Genomic DNA, 25565 nt, shown 5'->3' on the forward strand with positions numbered 1-25565 from the left:
ATTAGGTAGAATGAACTAATGACACTAGACTGGGAGAAGTGTCCCAGATCTAATATACAGTATGGGTGGACAACTGCAAAGCCACCAAGTACAAGAACAAGACACACATAGGGAGGGGGGATAGGAAACTATTAAAGCTACTAGCTACACTATTTTAGGCAGAAAACACTAGTTGCAGCCACTAAATGAAAGTTTTTAACAGATAAAGGAGCAAGGAGACGCTAGAGAATGCTTTTAACTGAAAACAAATCAGTTATATGATACCTGAATAGAACACACAAACCTCAAAAAATCAAAAATACACAGAAAAGCACGGATAGAGCACTCACAAATAGAAAATATAACTCTCAGTATGAAAAAGCAGTTTACAGTTAAGTAATTCAGTAAACATGCAATTACAGTAATGAAGCAGTATCTAGCAATGAAAAATACAGTTAAACAGTATAAAACAGTACAGAAATGTGGTGAAACAGTAAAAAAAAGCTTTATAACAGTGCAAAATGTAGTAGATTAACTGTATACCACAATTATAAGAGTTACAGAAGTGCAATTCAATAAAATAAGTGTAAGAAATAACTTATCCTGCTCTTGGAATCTTAAGGAATTTCTGCTTAGTCTCAGTAATGAATCACAATCCACAGCCTGGTAAATACAATATGCTAAGCAATTGACATAAAGTTCACACATACTACTATGGAAATTATAGATGAACTACTATGTGATACGTTTATCTTGTCTGTTTTGTATATTCTAAATGTGTTTCTTTTGGAGGTTTTCTCCACAGGCCTCCACTAAAAATGGGCTCTGCTCAGACCAGTGGACTATCCCGGTAAACAAATGCCAATAAATAAATAAATAAAACACTGATGGATGAGACTTTACAAAAGCTATGATAGTAAGTTACAATCCTGATAGTGAGCGCATTAAAAATATTTTGAACAAGAATTGCAGATCAGGTTTTCCTTCTGAGAGTATGTTACATGTAGTAGGGCATAAACCCTTCTTTTCTCTTTAAACCAAGAATAAGACATATATATTTTATTACAAGACAACCAAATACATGTTATAAACAACAAACATTACATGAAAAAATGTGGTTGTTTAAGTACTACAGATTTATAAATGAAGTAGTTTATATAGCTGTATTGGGTTATCCAAAAAACATCCCTTGTCTAGGCCAATTTAATTACAAGACTAGGGGAGTAGTATACATCACCAACTATTTGTGTTGGCAAGACAAAAAAAGAACTTAATAGAGGGATATTTGAACATCTGTATAGCATTTCAAAAGGTGATAAAAATAATGCTTTACATAAACATTCTATTATGTGCAAAACTTTTAATATACATTTCTTTATGGTGGACATGGTATCTTTACATTGCAGTACTAGCTCATGGGAAAACACTCTTGCATATAAATGAGATTCTCTGGCTGATTAGGTTGAACTCAACATGTCACACAGGTGTAAATGACTGTATGGTCTTGGATTCTGTTTTAATTATGAGGGCAGCCAAACTGTAACAAACATGCAGTTCTTTTATGGTTACCTTTTCAGCATAAGAAATAAAATTTACTTTTATTATTTTTAGTACAAGTGAATGTTTATAATATGGAATTTTAAACATTATTTTATGCGTTGAAGTAGGTTTTACTCATTTGTTTGCTGGTCTCTAAGAATTAATGTTTTATATTACATGACTTGTATTAAAATCACATGAAAACTTAGTATTTAAAAATATCTGTTACAACATGTTTAGTTCTGAAGAAGTCTTGCATTTTTGGATGAAAGTCTATAAAACAACTGTTTTTAAACAAAATATTACTTGCTAGTGCATTACTTTATCTTGCTGAGGACAAATTGTACTGGTTTGGAGTCTCTGGTTACACTTGACAGCATCCTAGCTAAATCAGTTTTGGAACCAGTTGTTCTATTAACACCTGCTCAAATTTTACCAAATAAACTTTCACATCATCTTCCATTCTGAGTTTATAAGAGGTGTACTGGGTTTTGGAATTTCCAGTGAGGTCGGTGGTTAGTTTAGTTTAGTAGATATCTATTTTGGAGGCTAAGCAGATGTTCGTCAGTTGATGTACTTCTTTCTTAAAAACAAGGTTTGTTCAGTGACTGCACTTCTAAGAAGCTGAGCAGTTGTTGGTCGGTGTCCACATTTCTTTCTTGAAGTGTTGCAGTAGAAGTCAGTTAAGCCCTATTAGAGTTCATTAATACCGCAATTATTTTCCATTCTGAGAAAAACACAGAAATGCACAGAAGTTTTTACTTTCACAGAAAACAGTTCAAAAGACAATTTATTCTAAATGCAATTCTCTTCACTGCCATGAAGATCCCCTTTGACTAAGCAAATCCTATAACAACACATTTTTTATGCTTCTCACTTAGCTTATCCCCCAAGTTGAGAGGAGCCGATATTCTTGACCAGCTTAGCAGTGAGTAATTAGCATTTCACTCAAAAAATGTACATTTCTATCTTAGGTGTGAGAGAAGGCTGCAACCATAACACTTACTTTCATGTAGCTTAGAAAGTCACACTTACTTTCATGTAGCTTACAAAGTCACTGTTTATAATAAAACTTTTTTTTTCTGCTTGCTGTAGCCATAAATGTGGTATCACAAAGAGAATCAGCTCAACAATATATTCATTTATGTAGTATTTTTCAATAAAAATTAACAAAAAAGTGCTCCAGTCACCCAACATAAATGCAGGTTTGAAGACCACCTCAGTCAAATGTGGTAAACAAGATCTTGGCTTGAAATTTTGACCCAAGTACACAGCAAAAGCAAACAAAACATGACTAATTTAAATCAGAGCCTTTGTCTCATCATATGCGTCTTGTAACATAAGTACTATCATCACTTTATTTAGTAGATAACCTACAAGTTGGGGCTTCTCTCTGTACACCTACTTTGTAATAAATCCTATCTAGAAACAAGCAGCATTTCAGAGTGTTTACATAACTAACATACAGTGGAGACTTTATTTATGTTCATGGGATGATACTAGACTATTGGCCCAGAGGCCCTTATAAGCCTAGCCAAGAATTTCACCCATGTTTCCTCAAAGTCAGCACCTGCTTTCCCTGTCCAGCAGGGGCACAGAAGGGATCCCAGGGGTGTATTTTCTGTTTCCTATCCAGTTGTCCAGGTTCCTCTTAAAAAGGGCTAAAGAGGTACTCAGCTTGACATGGAGAGGGAGTCTATTCCACAGATGGGGGAGTCTTTGGGACACAAATCTATCCCACCAACAAGTTCTATTAATGTCACAGACCAGGTTAAGGCCTTGCATCTGGGTTGTGTGAGTGGAGTTTGGCTTATGGATATGCAGCAACTCCATCAAGGCTGGGACTAAGATGGCCTTGTCTGCCAGACAGAGGTCACCTCTAAGCAGTCTGTATGAGACTGAGTAGAGGATCAAGGTTTTTAGCCTATCTGTATAGGAATGGTGTTTGAGACCCTGGATTTTCATGGTCAGGAACCTCTGTGGTCTCTCCAGCTGCTGGATGTGCTTGGCAAGGTACATGCCAAAGGGGGCATTGTACTAGAGAATGGGTCTGATAAGAGAGGAGTACAGGGATGTTATGACCTCCTTGCTCCTGGATGAAATACTCTTATTTATAAGGTGGCCATGTAGAAAGCTTTCCATACAACAAAGGCAATGTGGTGCTCAAAAAGTCAGGTTGCTATCAACCTGGGTGCCCAAGTCCCTCATGACTGATTGTGTGCTTAGTACATTGTTATTAATGTGATAATTAGTAGGGATACTGTTTTCTGCAAAGGGGATAATGGTGCATTTCATGGCATTCAGTTTGAGAGTATGCTTCTGGCACCAGTCATTAGTTTGGATAAGGCCCTCTTGGAGGATGTTCACAACATTAAGGGAATTTAAGACAGCACCCAGCTTGCCATTTTCTGCAAACTTGTTCAGCCACAGACCACTGGCTTTGGCTTGCACCTCAGAAAAATATATCCCAAACAGTAGAGGCCCCAAGACCAATACTTGGGGTACACTGCTCGTTACGGATCTACTACTAGAGGTGGCTTTCCGTACTTTGACTGAGTGGGTTCTATCATTGAGCCAGTTAGCTACCCATATGGTAAAATATGGGTTGATGCCGAGCTGGGAGAGTTTATCTACTATGCCTAAGTGGGTAATAGTGTCAAAGGCTTTGGCTAGGTCAAGGTAGGCAGTGTGCAACATCTTCCCCATGTCCATGGCTTTGGTGACTGTTTCAAAGAAGTCGATTAAGTTTAACAGGCATGATCTCCCTATGACAAAACTAAACTGTGTGGGGTCAAGTGGTTGGAGGTTGCCAATGTCCTTATTTATAACGCCCATGATAATCATTCCATGGCCTTGCAGATAAGGCTAGTTAGGCTGATGGGCCTATAATTGCCCGGGTCAGTGGACGCTCCACCTTTGTGTAGAGGGCTGTCCACCATTCAGCTGGGACAAAGCCAGTGCTCAGGCTTTGGTTGAATAGAATGCCTAATGGAGCTGAGAGCTCATGCCTGAGTTCATGTAGCAAACAGCCAAGGATGCTATCAGGTCCCATGGGGACTGCATTTTTTCTGTAAAAACTGTACTTTCTGAACTTCACACAAATTGGGAATCCCCTCACCGTTCAGAGCTCAAACTGGCAGTTTGTCTGCCTCATCTTCCATCTGCTTCAAGGTGGGGATTATACATCCTGTCACATAGTTCCCTCTTAACTTCTCATTGGAACCCTCTCTAAATTCCACGAGAGATAGTGGCAATGACATTAAATTTAGAGGCAGCTATTCTTTATTGCTTGTCATAGTTGCCTCTCTCTCCAGTTTCCTTGTCTGCTTGGTATTTCTTTCCTACAACATGCCAGGCACAATTTACTATAAGCAGTGTGTTTCCTAGACTCAGTAGTAATTATACCACAATATATATGAAATTATAGCAGCTTTGATATATCCAAATCAGGTTTGCAAAAGCTTCACAAATTATGGCAGCTATTAGGTGAGCAATGTTACTGCATCAGTATGTTACACAACATACTCCAACCCTTTTGCAAAAGTGGATGTCAGATAGGTTTCTAAGTCTATAAAACAGATTTCTCTCTGGAAGGTAATGAGAAAATTTAGATTCCTTTAGAATTCATGAGTAATATAAAGATTACTGTAAATGAAGAAAGAGTGGAGCCATTTGATAAACAGAGGTGTTAATCTGTAGTAGGCTATTCCCTCTTACCTCTTTTCCTTTTTGGATGGAATGATCAGAAAATGTTGAAGTTTACACTAGAAAACTATTCCTTCAAAGAAATGGAATATATCACTGATATTATGTTACTAGCAATCCACCTACAGCCATTCAATGCAGAGGTATTTGGGGCAAGTATAGGATTCGGGGGGGGGAGCTCAGTGGCTCACTCAAAATACACACAATGTTTATAAAACATATTAAACTTTGTATAATTATGAAATATGATTTTCTATTTAAAGGTTTAGACCTTATATAAGATTTTGGTGAGTTTACCTAAATCCCCTTCTATCTGAAAATCAATAACTTGAAGAACGTAATCCTGACAGCAGATAACATATGCTTTCTCTGTGGCAAATAAATGAAAAAGTAGTTTCATTCATCAAAAGTTATAGTTGTGGACTTTTCTTTTGCAGATGATGGCATTAAGCCCCAGGGTACTATTTTATATAATTTTATGGAATACATTTACTTCAATTATAATATAGAAAGACTACGCACACAGGGTAGTTATGAAGGCCATTAATGCCCTAAGAACATTGGGGCATCTTGTTATCTAATTACATGTGGCTCTGTGTTTGACTCAAAGTATAAATGGCTCTCTCATTTGTGGCAGTTGATTGAAATCTGATTTCAGGTCAGACCTTCTGGAACAAATTTCTTTTAACAAGTTCTAGGTCAGTTGCTAGTATCTTTTTAGTGTAGTAGGGTAAAACAAGGGATAGTTGTTACAAAATGTGTGCACATAAAATATATGCTTATAATCTCTTCATAGTTCAAATTTCAAGTTACTTGTTCACAAGGCATAATGTATGGTTACATCTTTCAAGGGTAAAGGTCTTAAAGTGGGTGTATCAACTGTTCAATATACAGACATGGAAGTATTTCCAAGAATTAACAAGAAGATATAAACCTAGTAAGAATGTGTACGCACTCTATATGAAACTAGTTGTAAATGTCAAAAGTTATCATTAAAACTTTTTTGATTCTGGATACCCAGAATACTTTTCTAGATGTTGTTTAAGGTAGTTGTCATGATCCTTGTTTTAAACATTTAATTAGAATGCTTGCAGGGCTTTGCATTAATACCACTATGGCTGTAACTCCAGGATGTTGCAATACTGTCTTGAGACGTGACATGATTTTTCAGTAGATGAGGTCTCCATGGAAATGTACTCCATCAATGGTGTCCTGGAATGTAAGAAATTTAAGACAATGATGGGAAGACTGCGGAGTTAACAAACCAGAATCCTATTATGTTCTGATCTGCATCCTTCAGCTGGAGTACTACTGGAATGTATTCATTTCATAATAAATCTTACTAGGCAAATCTAACTGGATAACCCAGAGCCTCTTCATTACACTAAATGCTTGCCCATGCCATCATCCTCATTTTTCGGAACTGAAAAAAAAACTGAAGATGCGTGGCATGCAAGCCTTAAACATCATCATCACCTTTTTCCCATTTTCTACATGGTGTGGGGTGTTTTGTTAACTTTCCTCATTTTTCTCAATTCAATGCCACATTCCTGCCTTCTTTGACACTCATGTCTGACTGTTGCAGATCTTCTCTCAAACAATCATTCCACCACTTGCCTTCTTCCTATCTTTCCCAAATCTTCTTTACCAGATTGTCTTCTGCTTTTCCACATGTGTCTGAACCATCATAATCTGTTCTCTTTGATCTTTTCTGCAATTGGAGCTACTTTGGCTTCTGCTCTTATGTTCTCATTTCTTCATCTCTCCCACAGTGTGCATCCTACCACCCATCTCAAGCACGTCATTTCCATCACCTCTACCATCTTCATCTGCTCTTCCTTTACTGCCCAGGTTTCTGTACCATAAAGTTGTACTAGTCACACCACTGTTTTTTACACCTTACATTTCAGCATGTTTGGCATTCTTCTGTCATACATTACACCTGACACTCTAAGCCACTTGGCTGCAGCCCCTCTGATTATAGCTCTGACCTCTTCATTCAGAATTCCCTTCTCCTCAACCAGATACGTGAAGCTGGTTACCTGTTCCACTAGCTTCCCTTCTATCTCAGTTCTCAGCTTCTGATTCTCCCATGTTCTGCCATTACTACCATCTTATCTGTGCTCAGTTTCATCCCATGTGCCTTCAGTTTTGTATTCCATTTCCCTATCCTTTGCCGAAGTTCTTGCTCAGAGTCAGCCTGCAATGCCACATTGTCTGCATACAGCAACTTTGTTGATCTGTCCCCTCCAACCTGTTTGCTAATGTAGTCCATCACCAATATGAACAGCAGTGTGCTCAGAGCTGAACTCAGATGTGAACCCAGATGCAAACCCAGTCCCACTGGGAACCCTCAGCGAGACCAAGCACTGTTCATACTTGAGTCATTGGGTCTTTGTACATAGCTCGCACTAATTCTACCAATGTTTCTGGGACTTTGAACCACCATAGGACTGCCCAAATCAGCTTTCTTGAGACCTTGTCATATGCTTTCTCTGACTCTAGGAATGCCCAGATGGACTCTTTCCTCATTTCTTGCTCCTTCTCAACTAGCTGTCTTACTGCAAACATTGATTTGGTTGCCCTGCAACCTGATTTGAATCTGAACTGCTCATCTCCCATCTTACTTTCTAGTACTCTTTGTATCCACTTATCATTCACCATCTCCTTAACTTTAATGCAATGTGACAGGACTCTGATACCTCGGTACTGTCCACAGTTGTGGATGTCCCTTTATTCTTGTACACTCTGGCACAAGTATGCTTATTCTCCAGTCATCTGGGATATGCCTTTATCTCCACACTGCTATGAGTATCCTCAGGAGCCATTTCTCCCCTATCTCACTCAACATTTTTATCATATCTGCTGTGACCCTATCTGAGCCTGCTGGTTTCCCTGACCTCATATCCCTTAGTGTTGTTCTTACTTCTTCTGTGATGGGCTCCTCTTCTTCTCTCATTGTAGACTGTGTCTGGGTCAGTACAGCTTCTGTGGGGTTTTCTTCATTCAGAAGCTGCTGGAAGTACTCTTTACACCTGCCTTTGATGTCCTGTGGACTGGTGAGCAAGTTGCTGCTGGCATCCCTCATGAAAGGTGTCTGACTATCTTCTCATATTTTTGTCTTTGTCGTGCAACCTAATATAGTTTCCTTGTGCCACCTACTTTGTCACTTTTCAGAAGTTGGTAGAGTGCCTCTGATGCCCTGTTCTTTGATATTGCAACTCCTTTCTTAGCCTCTTTGTTAACCAACCAGTATTCTTTCTTTATTATTTTTTACTATTATTATTATTATTATCTTTATTATTTCTTTTTTAGCCTGGTCCATCTTTTTTATCTCCCACTTTTTCCTGCACTCCTTTTTTTTTTTTTTTGGTGACTTCCTGGATTTCTGCATTCCACCACCAGCTTTCCTAATGTAACCTTATTTCCTTATCTGTTTCAGCCAAATATCTGTTCTGTGGTCCTCACACATGCTATTTTGAGGTGGTGGCATTCTTCTTCAGTGCTACCTATTTCCTCCTCTTCTTGGTGTGCTAGACCCCTAAGTAATTCTTTGAATTGTAGTGCTTTTTCTGTACTCAAATTCCAGATCTTCAGCCTTGTCTTTGTTGAACTTAGTGCCTTTTCTGACCACTGTTGCAGCTGATTTTGGCAACCAGTGGTTTATGCTGTGGGCTGACTGTTTCATTAGGGATGACCATGCAATCACTGATTCTGCCCCAGTGCCCTTCGTTTACAAGGAGGAAGTCTATCTGAGTTGCATGTTGGCCACTCCTGTATGTGACCTTGTGACTGTCTCATTTCCAAACCATTTGTAAGGTACTATCAAGCCATTTGTCAGTCAGAAATGTTGAATTGCCTTTTCTTTTGTATTCCGGTTGCCCCACCACCCATGAGAACCCAGGCAATCCTCACATCCTGTTCTGTCTGTCCCAATATGTGCATTCAAGACACCCATTATCAGCACCAATTCATGTTATCCTGCTTTATCTAGTAGGTTCTCAACTCATGTCTGAATGCAATTTTCTTTTCACTATCACAACCCTACTACAGGGCATAAACTGATATTATAAATACTATCTTATCTTTAGGCTGGAATGTTATTACTAGAAACTGGTTATCAGTGTATTGCCCAAGTATGATGGAATGGATGAACAGGGTTTAAGAAGTTTGCAAGAAAATATGGACTCTCTTTAAATATAATACTGAAATGAATTCTTATGAGAAAAAAATACAGAGGTTGGCTCTTGCCATCTTGCAACAAAAGATGTGACAGTTAAAGGATGGGGGTCCATGTTAATACAAATTTTTTATTTCCATTTCAAATCTTAAATAATCTTAAAAGGAATTATACTGCATACTTCCTCTGTTTTTCTATACAGTTAGGGATTAAATAGGTAGGATATACAGTACAGGTGAGCATTAAAGCTTAGCAGCAGGGAAGTAGAGGTGAAGTAATGTGAGCAAAGAAACTATGTAGGAACTAGCTCTTGAAATGTTGGATTGAATATATGCTGGTTTCCTTTTTTAACTGAAAGAAACACTGTACAATGGAGATATGTATAAGGATAAAATGAAAATGGAAATAAAAATATTTACAAAAGGAAAAGATGTAAGAGCTGCATTTTCACTCCTAGCTATACAATCTACCATGTATCTGTTATTCATACATACGAAGGTTTAACTAGACATTTTGGGTGGTGAGAATATTTAATTTGTTGCATTTAAGTTAATCAATAGAGTAACTTAATTCCTTATAGTTATTATGCAGTATATAACTTTAAGTATATTTTTTAGTCTACATAGCCTTTTTATATATAGTACTTTCAAAAGTTTCAGTGTGTTGGTTCTCAGTATGACTACTTGTGTAACTTTGAATGATGTATCATTTTATTATGCATTCTGGTAATGTTTTTGTGATGAAGTGTCTTAAATGTCATGGTGTTGCTTTTGCTGCACTTAAGCCATTTGCTTATGGCAGGTGTTCCCTTATGTGGCCTCTTATGCCGGCATCAGATAATTAGCACTGCCTCTCATTACCGCACTTCAGAGTGACCTTGGTTTACATAACTCCTAATGCAGCCCATTATCTGGCAGTAGATGCGACCACAAGCAAGACCAGCTGTTGAACGGAAAAGGATCATGGCTCTGTTTTGTTGATGACAGGATTCTGATAAAAGTACAGTTGTCATTGATCTTAGTTTCTGAGTACTTCATTCCTAACATGCCTGAAATGCTAAAAAATCAATAAACTGTTCCGGCTCATTTTCTGAAACCATCTCTATGTGTTGTTTTTCAGGAGAGTTAATAAAAAAGGAAAAGGGGAAATCAACAGCCTTTGAATTTAATGAATACTGACCTCTGTTTTTAAGTTTGTTGTTGCCACTGGCATTACTTCTCTTAGAGCATTTTTTCCAAACTAACTTGTTTATAATGTTGCAAATGCATGTTTCTTTAAGCAGAAAAAAAGGTATAAGAAAAATGAATAAATCGTTAAAACATACTCTCTGATACATTTTCCTATATAGTGTTTCATTCATTAGAAATATTTGCAGTTCCCAACAGACTGTGAATAATTTCTGGTAATCTGTGTATTAGTTGTTAATGTACATTAACAATGTTAAAATATTAGAATACATTAGCATTAAAAAGAAAATTAGAGTTCTATGATTACAGTTTTGAAAAATATGCAAATATAACCTGTTCATAATAAACAAGGCTGTAAAATAAATGTGCTATTCTGGCTTTAGGAAAGCCATTATTTTCACAAAGAATAATATATTCAACCTCCTATAATTTTGATATTTTACTTTACCATGACACCTCGGCGTTTCGTAAAAAAATCTACTGCCAATCATTAGCGGACCGGAGTTTCGCTGTGGCAACCCCTTACCGGGAAAAAAGCCGAAAGACAAACAACTTTACCATGACTATAAAACCATGATTTTGTACCATAATGCAACATTACTATAATAATATGGTGATACTGAAGACCTCAGCAACAGATAAAACACATGTAGATTATTTGTCATATTGGTCTGATGAAGTTTGTATTATTGTGGACAAAAGTTCTTATTAAAGTGCATTTTTTTTCTTCGTAGCAGAGTTGCTTTAATTTGTGTTATTGATTTCTACTTTTTACTGTTTCCTTCTTTTGAGTTACTATACTGATTATACCATAAAGGAACAATTCACTCATCTTTTTAGTATTTCTACCCACTTGCTGGGTGTGATCTCAAATCTGAATGAACATCACTACATAGTCAGAGAGGTCTGCAACCATATTGGAGGTGAAGATAAACAAGGTCCTGTAGGTGTTTTACTATGTTTAAGGATACAGTGGACATTCAAAAATAAAGAGAGAAAGTTCAGAGCAGATCATGACCTTGAAAGTGTTATCAGAGAAAGTGAAATGGGCCAATGCAACCTTTTTAGCAAATCTGTCAGAGGTTTGTGTAATTAGCAAAGAATGCAGAGGATGAAATAAAATCCCTTATTCAGACTCTTGATAAGTGTAAAACCTACTTCTTGAAAGATAATCTGTAAATGTAACATATCTCTGAAAACACTGAAAGCAGGAACACTCTCTTATTTTTACATGGCATGTTGTACAGAGCTTTACGCCTCTCAAACAACTAATCACTGAATTCAAAAAGGTCCCACTTGGTATGTAGGCTTCGATAAAGTATCAGAAAACCACACCACATTCAGTAACTTGCATTTTGGTACAAGGATCTCACTGTACTAATTTCCTGAATGACCCATCCAGTGGGGTGCAACCATTAAATGGGCCATGATTTGCCAAGGGAGCTGTGCCTATAGTGAAAGGCTTATTAAAGGTTGCAGGCTGTATTAATGACCGGATTTTACTTCATGAATCCCATATCCCAACAAGCTGACCATAGCCAACACTAATCAGAGCTGGGTTGAAGTGGTTTTGAGTCAACAGCAAGACCATAGTGGATCTGATATTGTAAGAGTTGGGAAAAGTGAAAATAGAGGTGTCTACCTGGTAAGCTAAAAGGGGCCCTTGATCTTGCAGAGAAAAGATCATGTATATCCCCAATGGCAAATAGGGAAAAAGGCTTGCTAAAGAGGTCTGCAGGCCCCAGAAGGATAAATACTATAACTCAGTAATGTAAAAGTAAGTTCCCAGGATCAGAAGGAAGAAGAAGACAGATCCCAATTATTTCTAACACACCTAAATGGAAGGAAAAGATCCTAAAGTACTGCATCAGAGAGCAGTGAAAGATAAGGGGCTAGTGGCTCCAGGCATGCTGAGAGGAATCAAGGACGTACTCCTAGCATTAATGCCCTGGTTCACTAAGAATGGTGTATCATTTGTTTGTTTTTTTTATCCATGGAGCAGCTATTTTAATGCTACTATACGGAAATGGGTGACTCTGCTTATGTATCTTGCTTGTCAGTGTAATTTTTTCCACTTTATTCTTTGAGTTTGTTTACTCACCTGGGATTGCTGAAGACACTAGGCTTGCTTTTGAGATCTGGGATCATTTTAATCATCTGTAGGGTGATAAATACTATACCTGCAACAGGTCAGCCTTATGGCTGTTGAGTTACTGGGTTTTATAGCAGTAAGCACCATATTACCTAAGTGGTGCCAGATATGTGGGAGTAGGACAACAACTTAAATTATAATGTAATCTACCAGACTTAACAAGGGTGTAAGGCTAGTTCTCATAGGCACTGCTGCTTTCTGACTGTTAGGATCTTAACCTATCTGCACAGCTACACTCAGGTAATAACTCACCTGCTCAGCTAGAATTATCCAACTTGAAAATGAGTAGTTGGTTTAGACCTGGTTTAGACACTGGTGTAGACTTACATAGGTTAGTAGACTTATGGGTACTAAACATCTGTGGACTAGAGTTTGTAAGGTTTTAAGAAATGCCATGGAAGCATATTACCTTGTGGATGTGTGGTGGCTTTGGACAGAAAAGTATGCCAATAAACTTTCCTTATGTGAGACACAAAACTGGTTGTGTTTTAGTGTACAAAGTTTTATATTGGGAAGTAAGTTATGTAGACATTAACAAGGTAGCCCTGCCCAATAATGTCTAATTTCTTAAAGTTGCACTGGAAACCACCAAGGTCAGTTCTTCATTAATGAGAGTCAGTTTCTAAGTGACTTGCTGTATTTGATTAGTAGAGATTATATCAGGATACTAGAGTGTGGACAGGTTGGAACACGAGCTGAGACCAACAGAGGCAGTGGGAAGGCTTACCAGCAAAGGTCAGCAAATGTCCCACATATGGCAATGGTAAAATAATGAAGACAGAAGAAGAGATTAAAAGGATGCAGGAATGACTGGACTCATGTTTAGAAGCAGGAGTAAACAGTTTATAAATACATTACATTACATTCTTTGTAAATGTGTGTCTCGAGATATGTCTGATATAAGTTTTACATAAAACCAGGGGAACTGTATCTTGCGAGGAAGGTTACTGTATGGGGCTGGAGAAATGGAGTTGTTTTCTGTCTGGATAACTCAAGTTCTAGAGAGCTCATACAGTCATCATCCTGTAGAGGGTATGTGTAGAAAAGTATAGCATGATCAAAAACACATATTTCAGGTGTTTAAAGCTTTGTAAGACTGCCCATATAATAGGGAGTCATTGGATCTGGGGGGTAAAGAATGAGAAAATCATAAACTGATTCCCTCAAGTTTCAAAGGACAATAACTAACAACTAGTTACACCTGCAAATGTGAAAGAAATTAATACCACAGTGATGTCCTCCCAAAGAAAATTACTCCAGGAGATGGTAAGCTGCAATAAGAGATATATCAGCTGTCTTCAAGTGTGCTAACTGAACCCTGAGCTATATGACCTCTTAATCTCCACCTCCGTCTTTAATGAAGCCTACTTGATCATGGTACAGCAACTGAAGTATGTAAGACTCACGAGTTTCATTACAATCCCAACCAGAATACTATTGTCCAAAGGAAATAAGAAAATTGATCTGTAACTCTGCAGGGCTGTGGAAAAGGACATTATACAGGTACAGAGGCTGCAATAATGCCAAATTCTTGCATGGGATACACTACTTTCGATTTCCACTGTTGCAATTTTGCTAACACAAGTTTCCTTTAAAATGAAATGCTTTACTGTAGGTCCTAAGCTATCAGTCCAATCAATACCACTGTAATGAGTGCAATGCAGTGAGAACCATTCCTGCACACAGAGGCAAAACTCAGATTTTCTCCCTTTCAATTACACGATAAACTATTTAATTAAAAAAGAGCAGAAAACAAACATAGTGAGGTGGCGGTATAAAGGTATGTACTGCGGCTGCCTGAATGTGCAGCTTTGATGAAGACATCCAGTATAGTTGTGATCAAGTCCACAGGGGCAAACAAAACCATTTGTTGAAAATCCTGCATTACCCACACCAAGTTGAGGACTGTTGCTATTATACAATGTATTATTTAAGAAAGAAATTGCTTACCTTATGATGGCAATTTAGTCTTCTTCCATGTCCTGTGATGACCACTGACACACTGTGTATGCATTTGGCACTTAGATACCCAAGCTTGCACTGTACATACTGCTGCACTTTGGATACATTTGGCACTTAGGTATCCATGCTTGCACTGTGCGTACTGACGCACTGTGCATGCATTTGGCACTTAGGTACCCATGCTTGCACTGTATGTACTGACGCACTGTGCATGCATTTGGCACTTAGGTACCCATGCTTGCACTATATATCAGTATAGTGCTAAAGAGGAGTTGAAGAAGGCAGTCACTTTTTAGAAGCCTTGCAACCGTGTCTCCATGTGTAGTCTTCTTATTCTATTGGTATATTAGTTTGCAGTGCTGACAGAACAAGAAAGGGAAAACATGAACTCACAACAGAGAGGCTTCCAAGAAAAGTGCACCTTTTCCATCTCCTCTTTTGCTAGTGGTTGGTCTCTTTTTTCTAAGATTACTTTCACCATGATCAGTCCAGCTGTTTAATTCTTGTTCAGCAGACGGAATACTCAATAAACAGTGGGATAATTTCTCTGTCGAGTAAGAGTGCATGTTTTAGAACATTAATGAGCATTCATTGTATAATTTATAATAAATATATAGAATTGTAAGAAGGGGTAAACTGTAGAGTACATGTTTTAGAACATTAATGAGTATTCATTGTATAATTTATAATAAATATATAGAATTATAAGAAGAGGTAAACTGTAGTAGCGGTATGAAGGGGATCACATGTTTATAAGAGATGCACAAATAAAGGAGTATTATCAGTATAAATGGATGGACACCATCTCTATATGCTCTTATAGGGTTTACAACCAACATGAAAAGGGAGGCATAGACTGGGTCTGGCAATAATGTCTAGACAGCAGGTGTGGCTTTAAGGTACAGTAGACATGAGTAGGATGGCGCAGGAGTGAAAAGGAGAAGGAGAGTGAAGGACAGCATGATGAAACGGGAGGGTGTAACATATGTGAGTTACCTGTGAAGATAATGGACAAGGGGAGTTAAGGGGAAGAGACAGGGAAAATATACAACAAAGAATATAAGTCATTCAAAGGGAGGGTAGAAGAAGGGGTAGTCAGAAGGAATAGAAAGAGAGGGTCCTACTAGTGTAAAGGAATGGGAGGTGGCAGTTTAAGGATGGACACTAGAATTTATGTTGTGGAGAGGTAAAACCAGCTAGATTTTCAAAGGTCCACTCTGTCTGCCTCCAAGGAGAAAGTAAGCTAGTCAGGAGATTAGGATAAAGAGGAAGGTCTCTAGTGAGGTGGGTTCAAAACAGGAGAGGTGAAGGGAAAGAAGACCTAAGATAGTTATGATTACATGGAATGCAGTGGATAAATAACCTACTTAAAATGGGAGGGGTTTGCAGACAATGGAAAAGGAAAAGATTGTTGTAGTAATTATAGAAGAAGCTAAAGTGAAGTCTAGTGAGATACAGGAGCCATTGAAGAATGGGTTGTGTTAAAATAAGTGAATTCCATTGGGGAAGAAACAGGGGTTGTAGTTTGCTTATATCAGAGGTTGGGTTGAAAATGAGGTGGTAGACAATAGATGGGTGGAAAGAGCAGATATAAGGAAGAATGGGTTTTGTTTGGGTCAGTTTATAAGCCAAACACTGATAAGAAAAGGTGTATTGGTACTTCTATAAGGCAGCATACAAAATGTGAGAAGAGAGTGACAGAAGGCATACTAATATGATGGGGTGTTATTTAGTTTTAGATATACAAATGAACAGGGAATTTGTGGTTTCAGAGTTTCACAAAGCTTGTCAGAAGAAATGAGAGGTGGAAGACATGGGAGATAACTGAATATGGTGAGGGTGAGATATGGTTGCAACACGCAATTTTACTTTCTCTGTGAATGTGAATATGCAGTATGCCGGCTATCTGGCTAAACAGGATTTAGGAACCTGGCAGACTGAAGCAGAGATGGAGAAGGTAGATGGTGTGGAGAGGAGTTAATAGATCATGTATTAGTAACTATTACTGAGTGGAGACAGGGGGGGAGGAAAAGTAAAGGTATGATCACTGGAAGTGGCAAGGCAGTGTAAAGTACTATACAGTTTAAGGGAATGTTTTAAGAAGTGTTGGGTAATAATCCAATGGAGGTGAGTGAAAACAGGAGTATATAATGTGATGTGGATTTTGCAGTGTGGGAGTTGGAATAATGACCCAGATGGTGGTATATAACACACTAGAGAGAGATAATATGGAGGATGGAAATAGAAAGTCAAGGGGCATACAGAGATAGATGGAATGGGAGATAAGAGGGAAGGAGCAGGTAGAGAAGGTGAAAGGGTTAAAGGAGCATTTTGATGGAATGAGAGAGAGGAATGTGTATGCTACATTGAGTAGAATGAAGCCATATGGGGACAGTGACATAAAATTACTGGTGTAGAGGTTGAAAGGTCAGATGCAGGAGATAAGAGTGAGGGTTCTGTAGAGGACTGATGAGAGCAGGTGAATAAATGGATGGTTATGAGGAGGCATTTGCAGAGTACAGTAAAAGACAATATATATGTAAGTAGTAGGACTCTGAAAGGAAAATAAGAATAGAATAGGGAGGAATTTAACAAGGGCATAACTGAGAGGATTTAAATAGGAAAATAGGTGAAGTGACCAAAGCCATAAAACATATGAAGCCTCGGAAAGAAGACAGGTCAGAAGGCTTCCCGAGAGATTTTTACAAGGTGGTAGGTCTGAGGTGGTAGACAGTTTCAAGTACTTGATGATTTGGAGGGGATTTTCCAGAGTCAATGAGTTACATAATGATAGTGGCATTACCAAAGATGAAGAGGCAGAGAGAAGTTAGCAAATTTTAAACTCTTATCAATAGGTAATGTGGATGCAAAGATATTTGCTGTGGTCATATAACAGGTTAGCAAGTTCAGTTATCATGTTTAAGTAAAGTACTGTTCATCAAAATGTTTGACTGCTATGAGTTTATGTTGATATTTTCTACTTCTTATGCAAATATTAAGATTATATTTGAAGAAAGATAATGAATGACTATTGATTGTAAAGAATGCATATTCTATAAGGTTTTATGTGTGTCCTGTTTCTGAACTCTGTGGAGACTCACTCGGTAAGATAGCAAACGGCCACAACTCAAAGGAATTCGAACATGAAGCAACAGTCAGCTCTTGCATCCAGCACTGCATGGAGACACGATTATCCTTCCTGATGTTGATGGTCAGCCCAGAAGGTAGTTTTGCTACAAAATGTTTTGATCCTATTGTGGGAAGCTGAAAAGCTCATGCAGACTGAAACTTAGATGACTAAAGAGGAACAGAGATTCCTATGCCACATGTCCACTGTACTCTCTATCCTGGAGAAGTCAGGTTGGACTAGGTCTGTTGCATTACAAAAGTGCATCAGAATGGTAGTAAGCAAATGTTTAATGCCATGTAATATTGTGACATGCTTGTGAGGATGCAACAAAGCAGCATTGGTGGTGTACCTCTCAAGCTCTTAGCACAAGAAATCTGGACAAAAATAATAGGGGACAAAGGCCTAAAATCAGAGACAACTGTGGCTCTTATAAACTTAGAAAGTTGCTAGAATAATAGGTTTTGCATTAGCATACGTTTCCTGATGGGTATGAAGTCTGAAATTCAAATGTTTGTCATTATTTTATGAATTCAGTCTTCAATGATGTGCCAGAAACCAAAAATTTTATGTAGAACAGACCAACAAAATGAAGCAAAAATCTTTGCAGTTGGGAGGAATTTGCTGATATAGTCAGATGACAGGTTTTACCTTTGTAACTGCTGCCATAGTATTTGCTCACAACTGACTAGGCAATCCTTGGGGTTGATATGGGTAATAGTGAACCTTTCAAAGTCAGTCAGCACATACTCCATTTTGAGTTGCAGCCTATACATCTTGGAGGGGACATTTATTATCTTCCATCGCACTCCATATGCCACTCCAGTTTCTCATTCAATCAGTGCATGCATTAATGGCACCATCCTATGTGTGTGGCCATGACAGTGTACCCACATGAGGTATATAATTGTCCTGTGCACAACAGTGTCTATGAATGGGCTAGATCCTACATGTTCCTTTAAGTTGTCAGCACTAGTACAGTTGTCCCCACATCCACAATGCAGTAGCTCCATAGGATGAAGTACTCAATCTTTACAACATATTGCACTGTTTTAACATACATCAGGATTGTAGGGGCTGATATAGAGTTCCCTTGTGCCTAGCAGTATGTGCATGCTATTATCCTCTTCAGGCATCTAAAGCTGGGCATTGCAATGACCACTTCCATGTCCACCTGGTGTAGCATATCCTGTATTATCTGCACAGCTTCATTGCCCCCAGGAGCACTCAGCATATTGGGGGCATGCTAGGGGCCTACAGACCCAAGCAGTTTCCCACCCTGCTCTGTTACTATTGTTATAGCTGTCCTAGTACAGGTTTTGTAATTTGTTTAACAAAGCCCAGTGTAACCAGTCTGTTCTGCGCTTCTTGACTTAGTACATGAACCCTTCAATTACCAGATTTTGCTTGCCACACTGAGACTTGACTGCGCTGTAGCATAGCTCCAGCTGGCTGGGGATGTATTCCATGAGGGCTTGCAACACTCATGCAGGGCTGCCGCTGCACATCCATTGTTCATATGCATCTTTCCTTTGTTTTGTAGGCTTTGTACTGTGTTTCCTAGCATTCCACACATCTGGAATTCTATCCCACCGTACTCCCAGGCATCCTCCTATAGTTACTGTGCTACTTTCAGCCACCCTGTCACTGATCTTTAACAATGCCTGCAGTGACATTGTTGAAGGTCAGTGATTGCTGTGGCCAACTTTCAAGTCTACAAGATCGGGGAGGCAGCTACACTGGCAGCCACTTACACCAATATTTTGATGGAAGTTGGGCAAAAATCTACATTTGAAATATTATTGAGCAAAACAAAAAAAAAATTACAGCATAAATCTCGGGCTATTTAGTCCACTTAGATGAAACCATAACATTTTTTGATTTTGAAAGTATGGACCAGGGAATTTAGAAAAACGTATACCAATGCAGACTTGCAGAGGCCTTGACCTCTCAGGTTTCCACATCATAGTCAGCCTTTCTGATTCAGAGAATGCTTTCCTGCTATGGTTTTCCTATGGCAGTGGCCATAACATAGAAAGTGGCCTCACTGGGGAAGCTGCATGCAGGCCAAGGGATAATCTAATGCTAATTAGCGATGTGCTGCCTCCCAGAAATTGCTGCGGCTCTAGATTAACCCAACACTATCATTCAGAGAGTCCTTCTGCTGAGTTTTTTTTTCTTCACTAGGAAAAAAAACTGTAAGGCTGTCATTTGACAGTATTCATCCATTCAGTCCAATGAAAGCAGTCACACTACAAGCAAGAATAAGTAGAGTGCAGAGTGTGTGTGTGTGTGTGTGTGTGTGTATGTGTGTGTGTGTGTGTGTGTGTGTGTGTGTGTGTGTGTGTGTGTGTGTATGTGTGTGTGTGTGTGTGTGTGTGTATGCGTGTGTGTGTGTGTGTGTGTGTGTATACATGAGTGAATGTGTGTGTGTATACACATCTTTAGAAGCCTGAATGTACCAAATCAAAAAATTAACAGAAGGTCCAGGACACAATTCAGTCAGGAATCTTATAAGTCAAAAAGGTTTATTAACACTGGAAGGTCAAAAACAATAGATAGTCACAAATATTTGTGTCCTGGACCATCTGTTGATTTTTGATTTGGTTTGTTCCCTTTGCTACTTGACTTAAGAGCATGAATGTACCTGAATGGAAGTGTGTGTTTTGTGTGCGTGTGTGTAAGTATGTATCTTTCTGTCTGTCTCTCTGGATGGTGGTTGCACTATGGGAGGAGATGAGGATGTCAACTAACTCTCTCTCTCTCTCTCTCTCTCTCTATATATATATATATATATGTATATATATATATATATATATATATATATATATATATATATATATATATACACACACACATATTTTATATATATATATATATATATATATATATACACACACACACACACACACGTGTGTGTGTGTGTGTGTGTGTCTGTGTGTGTGTTTATATATATATATATATATATATATATATATATATATATATATATATATATTGAGACATCTCCACATTTTGTCCTTTCCTGTTCAGTAGCTGGTCTAAATGTGTGAAAGACATTATAGTCCTGCACTACTGGGGTGCTCTCTGTGGCTTTAAACCATGTGACATCATTCATGGAGGGGGTAGAATGCTGCTCAGTGCTTGGCTTATACCAGCCTGGGACAATTAGTCCAAGACCACCATCATGAATGTCTTCATATAGTCCATGGAGGTACATCTAAGTGGTGTTTCTACACATATTGACTATGACTAAGTCATATATACTGGACTGCTGCAGTGGTATGGTGGTAGCGTTGTTACCTCACAGCAAGAGGTTCTCCCGTTCGATTCTCGGCTTGGCTTGGGAGTGCCTTCTGTGTGGAGTCTGCAGGTCCTCCCAGCTGTTGGGTAGCATTTGAAAGACATGTGTGCGTAAATGGGCATGCCTTCGTTGAAGGTTGGGCGTCGAGCTGGCACCTCGGCATTTCGTAAAAATCTACTGCCAATCATTAGCGGACTGGAGTTCCACTGCGGCAACCCCTTACCGGGAAAAAGCCGAAAGACAAACAACAGCAACAACAAATGTGGTTCAACAACCTGAGTGCATGTATGATCTGCCTGGCCCCTGATGTGAGTCTCTCTTTACTCAATTTGGTGAGTGGGTCATTTGTGTGTCTCACAGTGGAGTCTTCAATTACCAGAATATTGGGTTGTGTGATGGTCTGACTTATGGGCTTAGATGATGAGATGCCATGAGATCTGGCTGTGTGTGTCATGGTGGGTGTTGTTTTTGTAGAGTGCTCTTTGGCTTGCTGAGGATACTTATTTGTAAGTGCAATGTCTGCAAGACCTTTGGGGTACAGGAAAATTACATTTAAGAACCTCAACATGTTTTGGCCTATACAATATGTGGTGGGTGTAGTGTGTATGTGTGTGTGTGTGTGTGTGTGTGTGTGTGTGTGTGTGTGTGTGTGTGTGTGTGTGTGCGCACGCGCGCGCACACATGCACGTGAGTGTGTGTTCTGGCAATATATTTGGTATTATAAGTGCTTGTATGTGAGAGCCCTACTACCTGTGACATTGCATAACTACATCTGTCACATACCATATATGTTTGTTTAAGAATTAGGTGGTTGTCAGTAAACCTGAGAGAATTGTTACATTGCCTCAAGATGTCCATGCCCAACAACCTGGCTGCAGAGATAGTAGGAAAGTGCATAAGCATGGTTGCATGGTTACAGATCTTTATTATGTGATCTACAAAGAGAGGGTACAAGGGGGGGTTTACAGTTGGCTAACATGGATGCTATCACAGTATAGACTACTATAAAGGTTAAGACCAAACACATGGGGTGGTGCTTTCCAACATGCAAACTAGTTACTCTAAGTACTGATTTGGGGATGCAGACTATTTTATGTATCAGGGTCTTATCACAGATTATGGACTTCATTAAAAAGCTTATTGAACTTCATTTAAAAATATGCCCTTGTTTTTAGCGGCTAATTTATTTCACAAAAATCTGAGACTTATGGGAGCAAAATACATGTCAACTTCTGAAAATGTATGCATGGGAATGATTGAAATGCAACATATGATCCAAAATGAATAGTTCCAAAAGAATGTATGTCTTTATGCATAAACATATAGACAGCTTATTTTGTACAGTCAATATCACAACAACAGCTTCTTACGTTTGCTACAATGTTGCAAAATAATATTTACAAAATATCTTTAACATATGAAATCTAAAAAGAACTGATTACATTTTTGGAAGTTGTCTAGTATGGATTTAAAACCTACAGTGGCCAATTCATTTTTATGTGCAATGAGTGCATATCTACATCATGTGGTTACATCTCCACACTATAGTTAGTTTCTAAGTGTCCATTGATTATATAATAAACAACAATAATTTAATCAAGCTACAAGAGATATCATAGCCAGACCAGTCCAAAAGGATTATTCATATAATTTAAATTTTAATATCCTTCCAGCAAGTCAGTTCAAGAAGAGCGCATTTAAGTGTCCAAGAATTATATCTGTGGTTGTGGATGTAACTCCAGACATATTTTCAGACTAATGTGACATCTTAACTGCTAATCCTGGAAAAATACCTTGGCTAGTGTAGTCCAGGTGGAGTTTCCCCTTTAACAGGTACTATGTGGTAAACAGGAGAAATTAAAGAGAATTAGTTACCTTTAGAATTATATCAGGCCACCAGCCCTGCTGAGGTCAGATTCTTGATTACTGACTTGTGAGAAAAAGCCAAGAAGGGTATCTGCAGAATGTCAGGGGTAGTTGAACAGCGTCCCTGTAAGGAGGAATTGAGAGCATATCCCTGAAACTAGTGGGGATGAAAGTTGTTACAGTGCATGCTGTAGAAGAGCTTGTAAAAGACTTAAAGTACCTGTTTATGCTGGACACAAAAATATTTTAAGTAATGTTTGGCCTGGCTCTCTCAAGTTGAAGAAACTTTTGTGGAGTTATTTTTGAACAACAGCTTATTTGGATAACTAGGTTGAACGTTAGTAAATATTGTTTTGTTCTGGACTATTGTGGGGTGGAGCACCTCATGTTCACTGAGGAATGTGGAAAGATTGAAATAAAATGCTGATTTTTCTGGGATGGTTTTACTCCACATTTTGTCAGAAAAGCCGAATGTTTCATTCTCCATTGTAAATAAACACAATAGTCACACTTCACCTCCTAACTGGAGCTGTCTCATATACAATTCTGATACTCTAGACCATTAGTGATGTCTTTTGTTTTGCCAGGTAAAAATTTACCCATTTGAGTTACACTCTCTTTTGTATTATATATGACAACATTTTAATCAACAATTAACAACTAAACTGGTTTCCAAATATCCAAATACCAGTTCATTAAATTCCATTAACAATTTCTCATATTGTAATTCTTCCAACATTTTGTAATAAAAATAAGGAATGTTATCTTCTCCTGGATTTGAATGAACATTGACATTTTTAAGGCAAATAGTAACTCTAATAATTTGAAAGGTTTATACGTTTATAACTACTTTATGTTCTACTTACCTACATGTATTTCTATACCCATATTGTCTCTTACAACAATTTTTTAATGGAAAAAAATTGTACCTGTTGCACAACATCACCAATGCATCTCTTGTACTCTCCAGGAGTTTTTCCCAAACTATCAATATGGCTGTCTTTTTCACAGTTTTTTTATCTCAACTGGCAACATTTCATGTGTCTTATTGAGTTTCCAATATTTATCTGATTTAGTCATACATTCGTTAATATAACTAATGTCTGTCTCTTTTAAGATGTCTTGATTATATCCAAGCATTAACTTGCCATATTCATCTGTTTGGTCTCTTGCTCCTTTATGTATCTTCCACTTATATTCTGAAATTAACTTCTTTTTGAATCAATGCCACAATTCCGTCCAATTTGTAAAAGTAAAGAGAAATGCCATATGATCTAGCCAAACACTGGTTAAATCAAGTGATACCTCATATTTCTCATACAAGCCTTTTCTAAGCTTAAACAATCCAGGCCATCCTGCTCACATGTTTTGCTGTTCACCAACTTTACTACTATAACCTTATGGTTAGAGAAAACATTTCTCACTAATTTCCCTTGGTTTACCTTTACATGTTCGAAGGTCAAATCTTCGAACCTGTTACCCCGAATTGTAAAGCGCGAAATTCCAAAATCGCAAAAACTGAAGCACCGAATTACGAAATGTCACCCCTTTTTTGACCCATGGTAGCACTTGTTTCAGTGGTGGTGCATTTGGAAATGTCAAAATTTGATTATTTTATGACATTTTGGGAATTTGGCATTACGGAATTTGCATATCTGGTTCGAGGATGTGCATGTATGGCCATTTGACTTTCAAACATGTAAAGGTAAACCGTTCCCCTTTTGTTAAATAATTCATAAAACTAAATGTACAATGTATTCTAGTAACTAAATCCCTCCTTATGTCTTTTGCCTCCCTAGAACACAGTCTGCAGTTATTTATTAAGACCTTGTAAAATCTAGTATCCATATCTTCTAACTGTTCCATTTTCCTTACCTCAGCTAAATTGGAATTAAAATCTCCTCCCATATGAGTGTATTTTATATAGAACAATATTTCAGTTTTATCACATATCTGTTTTATTCTGGTTGAAGTCATGTAGGCGTACAGATTAATTATTTGCCATCTGTCACCTCTACTTTCTAGATCTACTACCAGAATTCTTCCTGGTTCATCTACAATCACATTTAAATGCAAGCATTTTGTATCAAAATAAAAGTAACTGCCCCCAAATTTTGGTCTAATCCAAGTGAACATAGTCCTTTCACTCCAGGAAAAAAAATCGCTGAACAGTATTGTTCACTATCAGAAACTCTCCTAATATACTGGAACATATAAAATCACACCTAATTTGCTTAGTCCACTTTGCAATTTCTTACCTGTAAATACTAGAAATCTAATTAATATGATTAGAGAGATATGCTTTGTGCCTTCCTCTGCCTTTAAATCCTCAATTTCTTTACCCACCTCCCCTTATGTTACACTTTAGTTTCTATCATTCTCAGGCTAACTGGCCAAAGCTGCATAAGAATGTGATAATGAAACAGAAGTGTCAGAATAGCTATCCTCAGCGCCTGGCTGAGTGATGTCGCTCTGATAAATCTTCAAGTGACTTGGATCCAATTGTGGGATTGTATCACTTTCTTTTTTCATTTTCATTATCATAGCTCTGATGATTATTGTTT

The 25565-nt window shown here is 38.1% G+C and overlaps 1 long non-coding RNA gene across 1 annotated transcript in view; it reads right to left on the minus strand.

Moving 5' to 3' along the window:
• Nucleotides 1-1324: 1324 nt before the first annotated feature.
• LOC122788786 overlaps nt 1325-25565 on the minus strand; it is a 191860-nt gene continuing 167619 nt past the window's right edge. The window contains exon 3 of the long non-coding RNA XR_006362733.1: nt 1325-2245. This is a non-coding gene — a long non-coding RNA (uncharacterized LOC122788786). The remainder of the gene's footprint in view (nt 2246-25565) is intronic.

The sequence above is a fragment of the Protopterus annectens genome, chromosome 14.part0 (genome assembly GCF_019279795.1).
Source record: "Protopterus annectens isolate FY-2018-M chromosome 14.part0, PAN1.0, whole genome shotgun sequence".
NCBI classification, from domain to species: Eukaryota; Metazoa; Chordata; order Ceratodontiformes; family Protopteridae; genus Protopterus; species Protopterus annectens.